Here is a 17,414-nt window from a genome sequence, read left to right on the forward strand (position 1 = left end):
TTTGAGTTTAGTCTTAAAGTATGAGGACACTTTCATCAATCCCCAGCTTTAGGTGGAAAGGGAAAGCAATTCCTTAAAAAGGAAGGAGACATCTAGACCTATTTCATTTTGTGGAGAAAGCACTAAACAGCTTTTTACTTGCCATCTTAAATGATGCTAATATGGAAAGGTGGGCAAATAGAGAAACCTAAAAGAGAAAGTAAAACCATCAAGGTGAGAGAGAACAAGATAGCAGAGGAGTAGCTGGACATGGAATACTTCTCTCTCCATGGATACATCAGGAATACACCTTCAGACACAGAAGTACATGCAGAACACCAGCTGAGAGCAGACAGGAGTATCTGACCAGAGGAAAGGAATATATAGAATCTCGAAAAACTCAGTAAGATAAAGGTCTAGGGGAAAAAACAGGAGTGTCACTAGGACTGGACCTGCCCTCGGCAGGTGGGGGAACTGAAGCAGGGGTCCCATCCCCACATCAGGGCAATTATCTGAGTCAGAAGAGAAACATTTAATGCTAAGAGTGAAACAGCTGATCTGTGGCAGCCTAAATGCAATCAGACAGTGCTTGCCACAGCCATACATACCCTGGTAGGAATGCAAGTCCCCTGGGACCTGGAGTTTAGGAATTGTGGAGAAAACTCAGGATGAGGGCTTCTGTTGATTGCAGAGAGACAGATGGAGGGGGTGTGAGGGAGAAGATTGTGGTGGGAAATGCCTGTGGAGGAAAGCCGAGCAACCATGGAAGCAAGGCAATACTGCTGAGTCATGTTAGGGGGTGAAGCCATCGCCATAGACTCTCTCTCCACATATGCCAGCATCGGCATAGGCAGCTGAACAATAGAAAGGCTGACCCATCAAATGCCTGATGCACAGAACTACAGAGTAGGACCCCACTCAAGGTGCCCCTTTAAGTGCCTGATGCGCTGATCTATGGAGTAGGACCCCAGCCAGGGGGGGCCCTCTATTTGCCTGACATGCTAAACAACAGAGAAGGACCCCAGGCAAGGGAGGCCTCTAAGTGCCTGAAGGGGCAGAGCTACGGGGCAGAGCTACAGAGAAAGACTGGCCAAAGAGGCCTTCTGATCACCGGGTACAGTTCAGTTCATTTCAGTCACTCAGTCGTGTCCAACTCTTTGTGACCCCATGAACGCAGCACACCAGGCCTCCGTGTCCATCACTAACTCCCGGAGTCTACCCAAACTCATGTCCATTGAGTCAGTGATGCCATCTAACCATCTCATCCTCTGTCGTCCCCTTCTCCTCCCACATTCAATCTTTCCCAACATCAGGGTCTTTTCAAATGAGTCAGCTCTTCGCATCAGGTAGCCAAAATACTGGAGTTTCAGCTTCAGCATCAGTCCTTCCAATGAACACCCGGGACTGACCCTCTTCCAACAACACAAGAGAAGACTCTACACATGGACATCACCAGATGGTCAACACCAAAATCAGATTGATTATATTCTTTGCAGCCAAAGATGGAGAAGCGCTATACAGTCAGCAAAAACAAGACCAGGAGCTGACTGTGGCTCAGATCATGAACTCCTTATTGCCAAATTCAGACTTAAAGTGAAGAAACTAGGGAAAACCACTAGACCATTCAGGTATGACCTAAATCAAATCCCTTATGATTATACGGTGAAAGTGAGAAATAGATTTAAGGGACTAGATCTGGGAGACAGAGTGCCTGATGAACTATGGATGGAGGTTCGTGACATTGTACAGGAGACAGTGATCAAGACCATCCCCAAGAAAAAGAAATGCAAAAAAGCAAAATGGCTGTCTGAGGAGGCCTTACAGATAGCTTTGAAAAGAAGAGAAGCGAAAAGCAAATGAGGAAAGGAAAGATATACCCATCTGAATGCAGAGTTCCAAAGAATAGCACGGAGAGATAAGAAAGCCTTCCTCAGTGATTAGTGCAAAGAAATAGAGGAAAACAATAGAATGGGAAAGACTAGATATCTCTTCAAGAAAATTAGAGATACCAAGAGAACATTTCATGCAAAGATGGGCTCAATAAAGGACAGAAATGGTATGGACCGAACAGAAGCAGAAGAGATTAAGAAGAGGTGGAAAGAATACACAGAAGAACTATACAAAAAAGATCTTCATGACCCAGATAATCACGATGGTGTGATCACTCACCTAGAGCCTGGTACAAGAGGCTCAAAAAAAGACTCTGTTAGGGCCATATCTCCTGTGGCAGAGGCAGTCCGTGTTCCTGCACACTTGGTGCTACCAGGGTCCCTGCAAGCCAAGCAGCTCTGTCACCTTCACACTCAGCTCTCACTAGGGCAGAGCTGCCACAGGCAAAAAAAAAAAAAAAGCTGTGCCTGCAGGTTCGCTTCAGTAGTGTCCAATCCTTTGCGACTCTGTAGACTGTGACCTCCAGGCAAGAATCCTGGAGCATATTGGCCAATACTGGCTGCCATACCCTTCTAGAGCACCAACTCCTCAACTGGCCCTCACAGTCACAAACTCAAGTCCTCCAGGGCAGCCCCAGGAGCAAACCCCAGTGGATGACTCACATGCAGAGGTGGAAATAAAACCACAAATGAAGCCCAGGGGCAGTGTGGCTAAGGAAGAAGACCCAAAACATTACCACCAGCTATACAAGCTGCAGATTAAATCCACATGATCAACTAGCCAGACTGTGTATCTATAAAATATATAAAAGGTCATTGAGAACTCCCAAAAAAGAAAACTCACTAGTTCTGATAACTGTGGACATTGGAGGCAAGAACACACAGAAGTAGGGCCATACTAGAATATGAGCTACCCCCACAGCAGGTCCAGAGATCAACACAGTGTTGGAGGGCATCCTAGAGAGGTGAGGTGGACTGTAACTCTCAGTGAGGGAAAGGACTCTGACAGCAGTGACTCAAGGAAAACATTTATTATTCTTATGCTTTGACTTGTTCTGTAGATTCTTTTGGATTTTTTTCCCTTTTTCCCCCCTCTGTTGTAGCTGTCAATTTTATTGGCACTATGAAATCTAATGAAGCTTTTGAGCTTTCTTTTTTCTTCAGTCACAATTTTTATTGTGCTTATAAACCTCTGCCTCTGTGTTGGGCTTTTGCAGTTCTGTGGAGTTTCCTTTTTTTTTTTCTTTTCTCTTTTTTTAATTTTAATTTTTTAAACCTATTATTACTTTTTCTATCTTTATTCCTTTGTTTGCTTTTCCTAGTATTTTCTCTTTGCAGTTAATCTTTAATGTATATAAATCTTCTTCATCTACCTCTATTTAACTTTGCATATCTATTCATTCTTTCTTTACTTTCTTTCCTTTCTTCTCAATATATTTGTTAGTTTTATTTTCATTGCTTTATTCCCCAATTGGCACCTTGCTTTAGTTTTGTTTTCCAGTTTGTGCTTTAGTTAGTTTGTTCTGGTAGATATAATTTTTGGTTTCCTTTGTTTGCTGGGCCAATCTATGGCACTTCATTTTTGTTGGACTGTTTTGATTTTGCCTATGGGTATATATGTATATGTATATATTCAGTCACACATTTTATTGTTGTCATAAACCTCTGCCTGTACTTTGGGCTTTTGCAGTTTGTGGAGTTTTCCTGCTTTATTCTTTTTTACTTTCTTCTTCCATTTTTTCCTATAATTTTAATTTCTAATTTTTAAAAAATCTATTATATTTTTCTACATATATTCCTTTCTTTGCCTTCCCTACTGTTCATTTCCCCTTGAAGTTACTCCATAATTTATACAAATCTTCTTTATCTACCTCTATTTAACTTTGCATATCTATTATTTCTTTCTTTCCTTTCCTCTCAACATATTTGTTAATTTTGTTTTCTTTGCTTTATTCCCTACTTGGTAACTTGCTCTAGTTTTGTTTTCCACTTTGTGCTTTAATTATTTTTGTTCTTAACTGGCAAATATATTTTTTATTTCTTTCTTTGCTTGGTCAATATACTGTGCTTTATTCTTGTAGGCAGATTTGACTTTTCCCATGGGTGTATATGTATATGTGCATATTCCATTATTTTAATTATTATTTGTCTGATTTTGTAACTGCCATTTCTCTGGGGTTCATCTTTGGCTTCTCATTTTTGGATATTTGTTTTAATCTCCCTTAATGCCAGAACAAACTACTTGTGCAACCTTCATTCATGACCAGATCAAGCCCTGAGCCTTTGGAGTGGGAACACTGGCTCCAACACCCTAGATTACCAAAGAACTAACCCTTGGGAGTATCAAATTGTGAGAACTCACACAATGGAAACCACTTGAATATAAGACCCAGTATCAGCCAACCACCAGTAGGACACTGTGCAGGACGCCTCATCTAAACAACAAACAAAACAAAAATACAAACCCACTCATCAGCAGACAGGATTACCACCTCACTCAGCCTTGCCCATCAGGAAAAAACAAACAAACAAAAAGTCAACACAAATCTCAGCCTATAGGAAGCTTAGACAAACCACTAGACCAACCTTAGGAGGGCAGAAACCAAAAGAAAGAAAGAATTCAGCCTTGAAGCCTGGGAAAAGGAGACTCAAAGACAATAAAATAAAAAAAAAATAATAATGAAAAGGCAGAGAAATCCTACACAAATGAAGGAACAAACTTGATACACAAAAGTGCAAATAAATGAAGAGAAAATAGGCAAACTACCTGAAAAAGAATTCAGAATAATGAGAGTATAGATGATCAAAAACCTTAAAAACAAAATGGAGAAAATGCAAGAATCAATGAATAAAGACCTAGAAGAATTAAAGAATAAGCATACAGAGACAAACAAAACAATTATTGAAGTTAAAGCTACTCTAGAAGGAATCAATAGCAGAATATCTGAAGCAGAAGAATGAAGCAGTGAGCCTGAAGATAAAATGGTGGAAATAGTTTCTGAAGAGCAGAATAAAGTGAAAAGAATGAAAAGAACTGAGCATAGTCTCAGAGACCTCTGGGACAATATCAAACACACCAACATTCGAATTATAGTGGTCCCAGAAGGAGAAGAGAAATATAAAGGGTCTGAGAAAACTTTTTGAAGACATTATAGTTGAAATTTTCCCCAGCATGGGAAAGGATATAGTCAATCAAGTCCAAGAGGCACCAAGAGTCCCATAAAAGATAAACACAAGGAGAAACACTTTGAGACACATACTAATCAAAATAACAAAGACTAAACACAAAGAAAGAATATTAAAAGCAGCAAGGGGGAAACAACAAGTAACATACAAGGGAAACCCCATACACTTAACAGCTGATCTTTCAGCAGAAACTCTGCAGGCCAGAAGGGAATGGCAGGACATATTTAAAGTACTGAAAGGGGAAAATCTACAATCAAGATTACTGTACCTGGCAAGGATCTCATTCAAAATTGACAGAGAAATAAAAAGCTTTTCAGAAAAGGAAAAGTTAAGAGAATTCAGTACCACAAAACAAGCTTTACAATAAATGTTAAAGGGACTTATATAGTCAAGAAATACATGAGAAGAAAAAAGACATCCAAAATCAACCACAAACAACTAAGAAAATGGCAATAGGAACATATATATCAATAATTACTTTAAATGTAAATGGACTAAGTACTTCAACCAAAAGACACAGGCTGGCTGAATGGATTCAAAAACAAGACCCATATATATATGTTGTCTACAAGAAACCCACTTTAGACTTCAAGACACATATAGACTGAAAGTGAGAGGATGGAAAAATATATTCCCTGCAAATGGGAAGCAAAAGAAAGCTGAAGTAACAATCCTTATATTAGACAAAATAGACCTTAAAGAAGATAACAAGAGATAAGGAAGAACACTACATAATGATCAAGGGATCAATCCAAGAGGATGACATAACAATTGTAAATATCTATGCACCCAACATAGGAGCACCTCAATACATAAGACAAACACTAACAGATATAAAAGGAGAAACTGACAGGAACACAATAATAGTAGGAGACTTTAACACCCAATTCACACCAGTGGACAGATCATCAAAACAAAAAATAATAAGAAAACACAAATCTTAAATGATACAATAGATGAGAAGAATCTCATTGATATATTCAAGACATTCAATCCAAATGCAGAAGAATATAGCTTCTTCTCAAATGTACATGGAACATTCTCCAGGATAGACCACATCTTGGGTCACAAATCAAACCTCAGTAAATTTAAGAAAACTGAAATCGTATCAAGCATCTTCTCCGACAACAACACTATGAGACTAGATATCATTTACAAGGAAAAAAAACTGTAAGAAACACAAACGCATGGAGATTAAACAACATGTTTCTAAATAATCAACAGGTTACTAAAGAGATCAAAAGGGAAATTAAAAAAACAATTTTAGAAACAAATGACAATGAAAACATGACAACCCAAAACCTATGTTATGCAGCAAAAGCAGTTCTAAGAGTGAAGTTTATAGCAATACAAGTGTACCTTAAGAAACAAGAAAAACATCGAATAGACAACCTAACTTTACACTTAAAACAACTGGAAAAAGAAGAACAAAAAAATTGTAGAAGGAAAGGAATCATAAAGATTTGAGCTGAAATATATGAAAAAGAAACGAAAGAAACAATAGTAAAGATTAATAAAACTAAAAGCTGGTTCTTTGAGAAGATAAACCAAATTGTCAAGCCTTTAGCCAGACTCATCAAGAAAAAAAAAAAAAAGAGAAGAATCAAATCAACAAAATTAGAAATGAAAAAGGAGAGGTTACAAAAAACAGTGCAGCAATACAAAAGATTATGGGACTATTATGAACAACTATATGGCAATAAAATGGATAACCTGGAAGAAATGGACAGGTTTTTGAAAAGTTCTATCGTCTAAGACCTAACCAGGCAGAAATATAAATTATGAACAACCCAATTACAAGCACTGAAATTGAAGCTGTGATCAAAAATTTACCAAAAAACAAAAGCCCAGGACCACATGGCTTCACAGGAGAATTCTGTCAAATGGTTAGGGGAGAGCTAATGCCTATCCTTCTAAAATTCTTTCAAAGAATTGCAGAGGAAGGGACACTTCCAAACTCATTCTATGAGGCCACCATAACCCTGATAACAAACCAGGCAAAGGCAACACACACAAAAAAAAACACTACAGGCCAATATCACTGATGAACATAGATGCAAAAATTCTCAACAATATTTTAGCAAACAGAATTCAGCAACAAATCAAAAAGTTCATACACCATGAACAAGTTGGGTTTATTCCAGGAATGCAAGGATTCTTCAATATATGCAAATGAATCAATGTGATACACCATATTAACAAATTGAAAGATAAAATCCACATGACAATCCCAATAGATACAAAAAAAGCTTTTGACAAAATTCAGCACGCATTTATGATTAAAATTCTTCAAAATATGGGCATAGAAGGAATCTACCTCAACATTGTAAAGGCCATATATGATAAGCCTACAGCAAACATTATTCTCAGTGGTGAAAAACTGAAAGCATGCCCCATAAGATCAGAAACAAGACAAGGGTGTCCACTTTTACCACTATTATTCAACATATTTCTGGAAATCCTAGCTACAGCAATCAGAGAAGAAAAAGAAATAAAGGAATCCAGATTAGAAAAGAAGTAATGCTCTCCTTGTTTTCAGATGACATGGTACTCTACGTAGAAAACCCTAAAGATAAAGCTGAAAATTACCAGTGCTAATCAGGGAATTTAGCAAAGTTTCAGGATACCAAATCAATACACAGAAATCACTTTTATTTCTACATATTACCAATGAAAAATCAGAAAGAGAAATTAAGGAATCACTCCCACTCACCACTGCAACAAAAAGAATTAAATATCTAGGGATAAACTTACCTAAAAAGACAAAAGAACTGTACATAGAAAATTATAAGACACTACTGAAAGAAATCAAAGACAACATAAACAGCTGGAGAGATATTCCATGTTCCTGGGAAGGAGGAATCAATATTATGGAAATGACTGTACTACCAAATGCAACCTACAGATTCAATGTGATCTCTATGAAATTACCAATGGGATTTTGCATAGGACTAGAACAAAAAGTTTCACCATTCACATGGAAACACAAAAGACCCCAAATAGCCAAAGCAGTCTTGAGAAAGAAGAATGGAGCTGGAGGAATCAACCTTCCTGACTTCAGATTCTACTATGAAGCTACATGCATCAAGACAGTATGATATTGGCACAAAATCAGAAATATTTACCACTGGAACAAGCTAGAAAACCCAGAAATAACCCCATGAACCTATGGGTAACTTACTTTTGACAAAGGAGGCAAGAATATACAATAGGGAAAAGACAGCCTCTTCAATAAAAGGTCCTTGGAAAACTGATAGCTACATGTAAAAAAATCAAATTAGAACACTTCCTAACACCACACACAAAGATAAACTCAAAATGGGTTAAAGACCTAAATGTAAGACCAGAAACTATAAAACTCTTAGAGGAAAACATAAGCAGAACACTTGATGACATAAATCAAAGCAAGATCCTCTATGATCCACCTTCTATAGTAACAGAAATAAAAACAAAAGTAAACAAGCAGGACCTGATTAAATTTAAAAGATTTTGCACAGCAAAGAAAACTATAAGCAAGGTGAAAAGACAACCCCCAGAATGGGAGAAAATAATAGCAAATGAAACAACTGAAAAAGGATTAATTTCCAAAAACATACACGCAGCTCATACAACTCAATGACAGAAAAACAACCCAATCAAAAAGTGGGGAAAAGATCTAAACAGACATATCTCCAAAGAAGACATACAGATAGCTAACAAACACATGAAAAGATGCTTGACATCACTCATTATTAGAGAAATGCAAATCAAATCTACAAAGAGATATCACCTTACATGGATCAGAATGTCCATCAACAAAAAATCTACAAAGAATAAATGCTGGAGAGGGTGTGGAGAAAAGGGAAGGCTTTTGCACTGTTGGTGGAAATGTAAATTGATACAGCCACTATGGAAGGCAGTATGGAGATTCATTAAGAAATAAAGAATAAAACCACCATATGACCCAGCAATCCCACTCTGAGGCCTATACCCTGAGGAAGCCAAAATTGAAAAAGACACATGTATCCCATTTTTCATTGCAGCACTATTTACAATAGCCAAAACGTGGAAGCAACCTAGATGTCCATTGACAGATGAATGGATATAGAAGTTTTTGTATATATACACAATGGAATATTACTCAGCCGTAAAAAAGAACACATTTGAGTCAGTTCTGATGAGGTGGATGAACATAGAACCTACTATACAGAGTGAGGAGAGTGAAAAAGAGAAAGATAAACATCACATTCTAATGCATAAATATGGAATCTAGAAAAGTGGTATTGAAGAATTTATTTACAGGGCAGCAAAGGAGAAACAGTCATAGAGAATAGACTTATGGAAATGGGGAGAGGGGAGGAGAGGTTGAGATGAATGGAAAGAGTAACATGGAAACTTACATTATCATATGTAAAATAGATAGCCAACGGAAATTTGCTGTATGGCTCAGGAAATCAAACATGGGCTCTGTATTAATCTAGAGGGGTGGGATGGGGCAGAAGATGGGAAGGAGGTTCAAAAGGGAGGAGATATATGTGTACCTATGGCTGATTCATGTTGAGGTTTGACAGAAAGCAACAAAATTCTGTAAAGCAAATATCCTTCAATAAAAAGTAAATTAATTTTTAAAAAAGCATCAAGGGAACAAGGGACTTTGGAAGAGTCCTGATCAGGAAGTAATAAAATGAGAACCTGCTTTAAGGAAAGAACTTAAAGCTGCATTTGCTGGAAGGAAATAACTGTCAAAGCAGTCTGACTTAGCTCAGCATGTTTGCAGGTAAGGAAGAAATATGGGTTGCTGTTCATTTAGGACGCATGGAAGAAGTTGGAGAAAAGGGGGTATGTATTCCAGTAACGATTCATTAGGTAGAAAGAGAAGGTTAGAAATCAGATAATACTGTCACTTGTAAAATAAACTAATCATAAGCCATAGACAGACACTTATTATCTAAAGGTACCAGAATGCCTAATCTCTGAGAGAAGGCACTCCCAAATACTCTGTCTCCAAGGATAAAACAAGGGCTCATGACTCAAGTCTTAACAGCAGCTAACAGAGGACATGCTAGGTTTGGAGAGTGAGGTAGGGGAGAAAGAAGAATGAAGTATGTATGTACATATGTATGTACATATATATTTATATTTTAAATAAATATAGAAGCCATTTAATCATGTGCTTATTATTTTTCTAAAATAATGTCAGGTGTTTTACATACATTGTTCCACTTAAAACCAGAATGACGCTAAGATATAGATATATGCTATCATCATTCCCATTTTATAGATGAGAAACTTAAGTGTTATAGAAGTTAAGAAACTTACTCAAGGTCAAATAGCTTTTAGGTGATGAAGCTATAAATCAAATCCTGTGGTCTCAAGTACTCAACTAGATACTGCTATATTTGCTTTACTACAACCCTAGTCTCAGTCATCTTCATATCATACTTATGTAGTGCTAAGAGCCTGACACTCCTTTGATCCTACACAGTTCACAACATTCAGTGAACTTTCTAAAAGAGAAATCAGACTGCATCACTTTCCTTTATCAAACCGTCTAGCAGCTCTCCACTGCACATAATAAAAAACCCAGGTTCTTACCCCACAAGTTCCTACAAGACCTCATCTCTGCCTCTCCAGCCTCAGTCTCTTATCTCTGCTCTGCCCCTCTCTGACTGTACTCCAGTTACACTCAGTCTTTTGCAGTTCCTCAACACACTGTTCTTGTGCTCGCTTCATGACATGGCTACCTGCTCTTCTACCTAAAATGCTCTTCTTCAAAATCTTAACACAACTGACTGTATCTCATTCTTTAAATCTTGATTCAGATATTAACTCCTCAGAGAGGCTTTCCCCTTACCCTTTGGCCAAAGCAGCTCTCCTCTGCCCCACACCAATACCATGAATCACGAATCACCCCATCGCACATGAAAATAGAAATTACTTGATAACAGAAACTTTTGACTTTATGTCCTTCATCATAAGTCCAGAGCCAAGAACAATATTTGACACATACTTGGCACTCAAGACATATTTGTTTTCTGAAATACTGGTATCTTTCTTAAAGTGTCTCATATATAGGTAGATACATATAGGTAGATACACACATAGGTAGATACACACATAGATCACATATAGGTAGATACACACACACACACACACACACACACACATAGATATATGCATTTGTGAAGTATGTGAGCTTGAGTCATCTCATACAAGTGGAATGTACACCCAACACCCCAAATTTCATCTCAATATCAAGGCTAATGATGCCACACATACACCAGAAAATATGAAAATGATTATTTCTCACATAATGAGTTATGCATGAAAAATAGAGTTAGGCCAAAAGAAAAAAATGAGAGGAAAAATAGTAACTGTGAGGTGATGGGTAATTCAATGATTGTGATTATAAATACAATCAGAACATCATGTTCTACAGCTTAAACATATGCAATTTTAAATTTATTTATTTATTTTAACTGGGGGGCCAATTATGTTACCTGGAAAAAGAGGCAAATTTGGCCTTGGAGTACAGAATGAAGCAGGGCAAAGGCTAACAGAGTTTTGCCAAGAGGATGCACTGGTCATAGCAAACACTCTCTTCCAACAACACAAGAGAAAATTACAAATGGACATCACCAGATGGTCAATACCGAAATCAGATTGATTATATTCTTTCCAGCCAAAGATGGAGAAACTTTGTACAGTAAGCAAAAAATAAGACCAGGAGCTGACTGTGGCTCAGATCATGAACTCCCTTTGCAAAATTAATACTTAAATTGAAGAAAGTAGGGAAAACCACTAGACCATTCAGATTTGACTTAAATCAAATCCCTTATGACTATACAGAGGAAGTGACAAATAGATTCAAGGTATTAGATCTGAAAGAGTGCATGAAGAACTATGGATGGAGGTTCATGACACTGTATAGGAGGCAGTGATCAAGACCATCCCCAAGAAAAAGAAATGCAAAAAGGCTAAATGGTTGTCTGAGGAGGTCTTACAAACAGTTATGAAAAGAAGAGAACTGAAAGGCAAAGGAGAAAAGGAAAGATAGACCCATTTGTATGCAGAATTCAAAAGAATAGCAAGGAGAGATAAGAAAGCCTTCCTCACTGATCAATGCAAAGAAATAGAGGATAACAATACAATGGAAAGACTACAGATCTCTTCAAGAAAATTAGAGATAGCAAGGGAATATTTTATGCAAAGATGGCACAATGAAGGACAGAAATGGTATGAACCTAATAGAAGCAGACAATATTAAGAAGTGGCAAGAAACGCAGAAGAACTATACAAAAAAAGATCTTCATGACCCAGATAATCACGCTGGTGTGATCACTCACCTAGAGCCAGACATCCTGGAATTCGAAGTCAAGTGGGCCTTAGGAAGCATCACTATGAAGAAAGCTAGTGGAGGTGATGGAATTCCAGTTGAGCTATTTCAAATCCTAGAAGATGAGGATGTGAAAGTATGGCACTCAATATGCCAGCAAATTTGGAAAACTCAGCAGTGGCCACAGGACTGGAAAAGGTCAGTTTTGATTCAATCCCAAAGAAAGGAAATGCCAAAGAATGCTCAAACTACTGCATAATTGCACTATCTCACACACCATCAAAATAATGCTCAAAATTCTCCAAGTCAGGCTTCAACAGTGTGTGAACCATGAACTTCCAGATGTTCAAGCTGGATTTAGAAAAGGCATAGGAACAAGAGATCAAATTGCCAACATCTGTTGGATCATCAAAAAAGCAAGAGAGTTTCAGAAAACCATCTACTTCTGTTTATTGACTATGCCAAAGCCTTTGACTGTGTGGGTCTCAAAAACCTGTGGAAGATTCTTCAACAGATTGTCATACCAGACCATCTGACTTGCCTCCTGAGAAATCTGTATGCAGTTTAAGAAGAAACAGTTAGAACTGGACATGGAACAACAGACTGGTTCCAACTCGAGAAAGGAGTATATCAAGGCTGTATATTGTCACCCTGCTTATTTAACTTATATGCAGAGTACATGATGAGAAACGCTGGACTGGATGAAGCAAAAGCTGGAATCAAGATTGCTGGGAGAAATATCAATAACCTCAGATATGCAGATGACACCACACTTATGGAAGAAAGCGAAGAGGAACTAAAGAGCCTCTTGATGAAAGTGAAAGAGGAGAATAAAAAAGTTGGCTTAAAACTCAACATTCAGAAAACTAAGATCATGGCATCCGGTCACATCATTTCATGGCAAATAGATGGGGAAACAGTGGAAACAGTGACAGACTTTATTTTGGGGGGCTCCACAATCACTGCAGATGGTGACTGCAGCCATGAGATTAAAAGACCCTGGCTCCTTGGAAGGAAAGCTATGACCAACCTAGATGGCATATTAAAAAGCAGAGACAATACTTTGTCAACAAAGGCCCTTCTAGTCAAAGCTATGTTTTTTCCAGTAGTCATGTATAGATGTGAGAGTGGACTATAAAGAAAGCTGAGCACCGAAGAATTGATGCTTTTGAACTGTGGTGTTGGCAAAGACTCTTGAGAGTCCCTTGGACAGCAAGGAGATCCAACCCATCCATCCTAAAGGAAATCAGTCCTGAATATTCATTGGAAGGACTGATGCTAAAGTTGAAGCTCCAATACTTGGCCACCTGATGCAAAGAACACACACACACACACACACACACACACACACACACCAGTCATTTACATTTAGAAGTATGATTTCAGCATCCCACATAGCAACTACTCTTCCTCCATGAGTAACCATCCTGTCTATTGAATGGACTATCAGTTTTTCCTGGCCAGAGGAGCAAGATCATTTGCACTTATGAGGCATAGGTGACAGCAGCAGGAGCATTTTGTAAAATACTAGTGAATGCACTTGCCAATGCAGGAGCTGCAGGAGACGCAGGTTGGTGTAAACTGATATATGTTGGTCAAACTTCAGCAGATGCTCTCAAATGCACCAAAAAGAAACAAGGTTAAAGCACAAGCTAGCAAGAGGGCAGTAGCTCACAGTGCCTGTTTACCAGCATACAGCAGATCCAGTTCAAAAGCCAAAGAAGAGAGAAAAGACACCTGGTGGTATGGGACAGCATCTCAGTATTCTGCTCTTGGGGCCAATTCCTGCCATCACTCCACAGAGACAGCATGGATCCTTCAACCAAAATTTGGTTTCCATGTCGAGACTGATATGACATACCCCCAGAAGAGTATGAAAATAATCATCACTCACATAATGAGTTTTGCAGGGGAGAGCAGAGCAAGCTCTCAATCAGGTTCAATAATGGCTTAAGAGAACAGAGGAAGGAGACTGGCGAATATAGGGGTGGATATAGGGGATAAAGCTGGAGAGTTCCACACATAGGTCAGGACTTGGATGGTCTGAACTACCTTTTGGCCCAAAGAAGAGAATACCTGGTCTTTCTTATCAGATATAGGTAAGTAGGGGGAGAGGTGTGGTAGGGTTCTTTTATAGAAAAATGTGATGTAAATTCAAGGTTTTTAGCACAGTTTTGAATTCTAATAACCATTAAAACCAAGCTTCTCATATTGTTTTCAGTTAAACTGCTTTCCACTAGATTTGTTGTTGTTGTTCAGTTACTCAGTCATGTCCGTCTCTTTGCAACCCCGTGGACTGTAGCATGCCAGGCTTCCCTGTCCTTCACCATCTCCTGGAGTTTGCCCAAACTCATGTCCTTTGAGTTGGTGATTCCATCCAACCATCTCATCCTGTGTTGTCCCCTTCTCCTCCTGCCTTCCATCTTTCTCAGCATCAAGGTTTTTCCAATGAGTCGGCTCTTCACCTCAGGTGGCCAAAGAATTGGAGCTTTAGCTTCAGCATCAGTTCTTCCAATGAATATTCAGGGTTGATTTTCTTTAAGATTGACTGGTTTGATCTCCTTGATGTCCAAATGACTCAAGAGTCTTCTCCAGCATCACAGTTCAAAGGCATTAATTCTTCGGCACTCAGCCTTTTTTATTGTCCGGCTCTCCCACGCATTCATGACTACTGGGAAAACCGTTGCTTTGACTATACAGGTCTTTGTGGGAAAGTGATATCTCTGCTTTTTAACGCTGTCTAGGTTTGTCATTGCTTTACTTCCAAGGAGAAAGTGTCTTTTAAGTTCATGGCTTCAGTCACCACCCATAGTAATTTTAGAGCCCAAGAAAATAAAGTCAGTCACTGTTTCCATTGTTTCCCCATCTATCTGTCATGAAGTAATAGGACCAGCTACTATACAGAAAAGAGGCATCCATGAATGAGTGACTAAACTGAACTAAACTGATGGAACCAGATGTCATGATCTTAGTTTTTTGAATGTTGTGTTTTAAGCCAGCTTTTTCACTCACTTCTTTCACCTTAATCAAGAGGCTTTTTAATTCCCTTCACTTTCTGCCATAGGGTGGTACCATCTGCATCAGTTCAGTCACTAAGTCATGTTCAACTCTTTGGGACCCCGTGCACTGCAGCATGCCAGGTTTCCCTATCCATCGCCAACTCCTGGACCTTGCTCAAACTCATGTCCATCAAATCGGTGATGCTATCCAACCATCTCATCCTCTGCTGTCCCCTTCACCTCCTGTCTTACATCTTTCCCAGCATTAGTGCCTTTTCTAATGAGTCAGTGCTTTGCATCAGGTGGCCAAAATTTTGGAGCTTCAGTTTCAGCATCAGTCCTACCAATGAATATTCAGGACTGATTTCCTTTACGATTGACTGGTTTGATCTCCTTGCAGTACAAGGGACTCTCAAGAGTCTTCTCCAACACCACAGTTCAAAAGCATCAACTCTTTGGTGCTCAGCTTTCTTTATGGTCGAACTCTAACATCCATACAAGACTATTGGAAAAACAATAGCTTTGACTAGATGGAACTTTGTCAGCAAATAATGTCTCTGCTTTTTAATATGTTGTCTAGGCTGGTCATAGCTTTTCTTCCAAGAGTAAGCATCTTTTAATTTCATGGCTAGAGTCACAATCTGCTGTGATTTGGGAGCCCAAGAAAATAAAGTCTGAGACTCTTTCTGTTGTTTCCCCATCTATTTGCCATGATGTGATGAGACTGGATGCCATGAACGTCGTTTTTGAATGTTTGGTTTTAAGCCAGCTTTTTCATTCTCCTCTTTCACTTTCATCAAGAGGCTCTTTAAATCCTCTTTGCTTTCTTCCATAAGGGTGGTGTCATCTGCATATCTGAGGTTATTGGTATTTTTCCCAGCAATGTTGCTTCCAGCTTCACTTCATTCAGCCCAACATTTCACATGATGTACTCTGCATATAAGATCAGTAAGCAGGTGACAATATAGAGCCTTGATGTACTCCTTTCCCAATTTGGAACCACTCCATTGTTCCATGTCTTGTTCTAGTTGTTGCTTCTTGACCTGCATACAGATTTCTCAGGAGGCAGGTAAGGCTGTCTGTTATTCCCATCTGTTCAGGAATTTTCCATTGTTGTGATCCACAAAAAGGTTTGGCATAGTAAATAAAGCAGAAGTAGATGGTTTTATGGAACTCTCCTGCTTTTTCTATGATACAACAGATGTTGACAATTTGATCTCTGGTTCCTCTGCCTTTTCTAAATCCAGCTTGAACATCTGGAAATTCTCTGTTCACGTACTGCTGAAGCTTACCTTTGAGAATTTTGAGCATTACTTTGCTAGCGTGTGAGATGAATGCAATTGTGCAGTAGTTGGAATATTCTTTGGCATTGCCTTTCTGTGGGATTGGAATGAAAATTCACCTTTAGTTCCTCTTTGCTTTCTTCCTATAGAAAGTGAATGGAATATCTGAAGTTGTTGATATTTTTCCTGGCAATCTTAATTCTAGCTTGTGATTCATCCAGCCCAGCATTTCGCATGATGCATTCTGCATATACATTAAATAAGCAGGGTGACAATATACAGCCTTGAAGTATTCCTTTCTCAATTTTGAACCATTGTTCCAGTCCTTGGTTCCATGTCCAGCTTTAACTGTTGCTTCTTGACCTGCATATAGGTTTCTCAGGAGGCAGGAAAGGTGGTCTATTATTCCCATCTCTTTAAGAATTTTCCACAGTTTGTTGTGATCCACATAGTCAAAGGCTTTAGCATAATCAATGAACCAGAAGTATATACTTTGTTTTTTCTTTTTTAATTCCCTTGTTTTTTCAATGATCCAATAAATGTTGGCAATTTGATCTCTGATTCCTCTGCCTTTTCTAAATCCAGCTTGTACATCTGGAAGTTCTCAGTTCACATATTTTTGAAGCCTTGTTTGGAGAATTTTGAGCATGACCTTGCTAGCATATGAGATGAATTCAATTGTACAGTGGAGATCTTTCTGACCTAGGGATTAACCCAGGTGTCCTGTATCACAGGCAGATACTTTACCGTTTGAGCCAGCATG

This window comes from Cervus elaphus, chromosome X (assembly GCF_910594005.1).
Source record: "Cervus elaphus chromosome X, mCerEla1.1, whole genome shotgun sequence".
In the NCBI taxonomy this organism is placed as follows: Eukaryota; Metazoa; Chordata; class Mammalia; order Artiodactyla; family Cervidae; genus Cervus; species Cervus elaphus.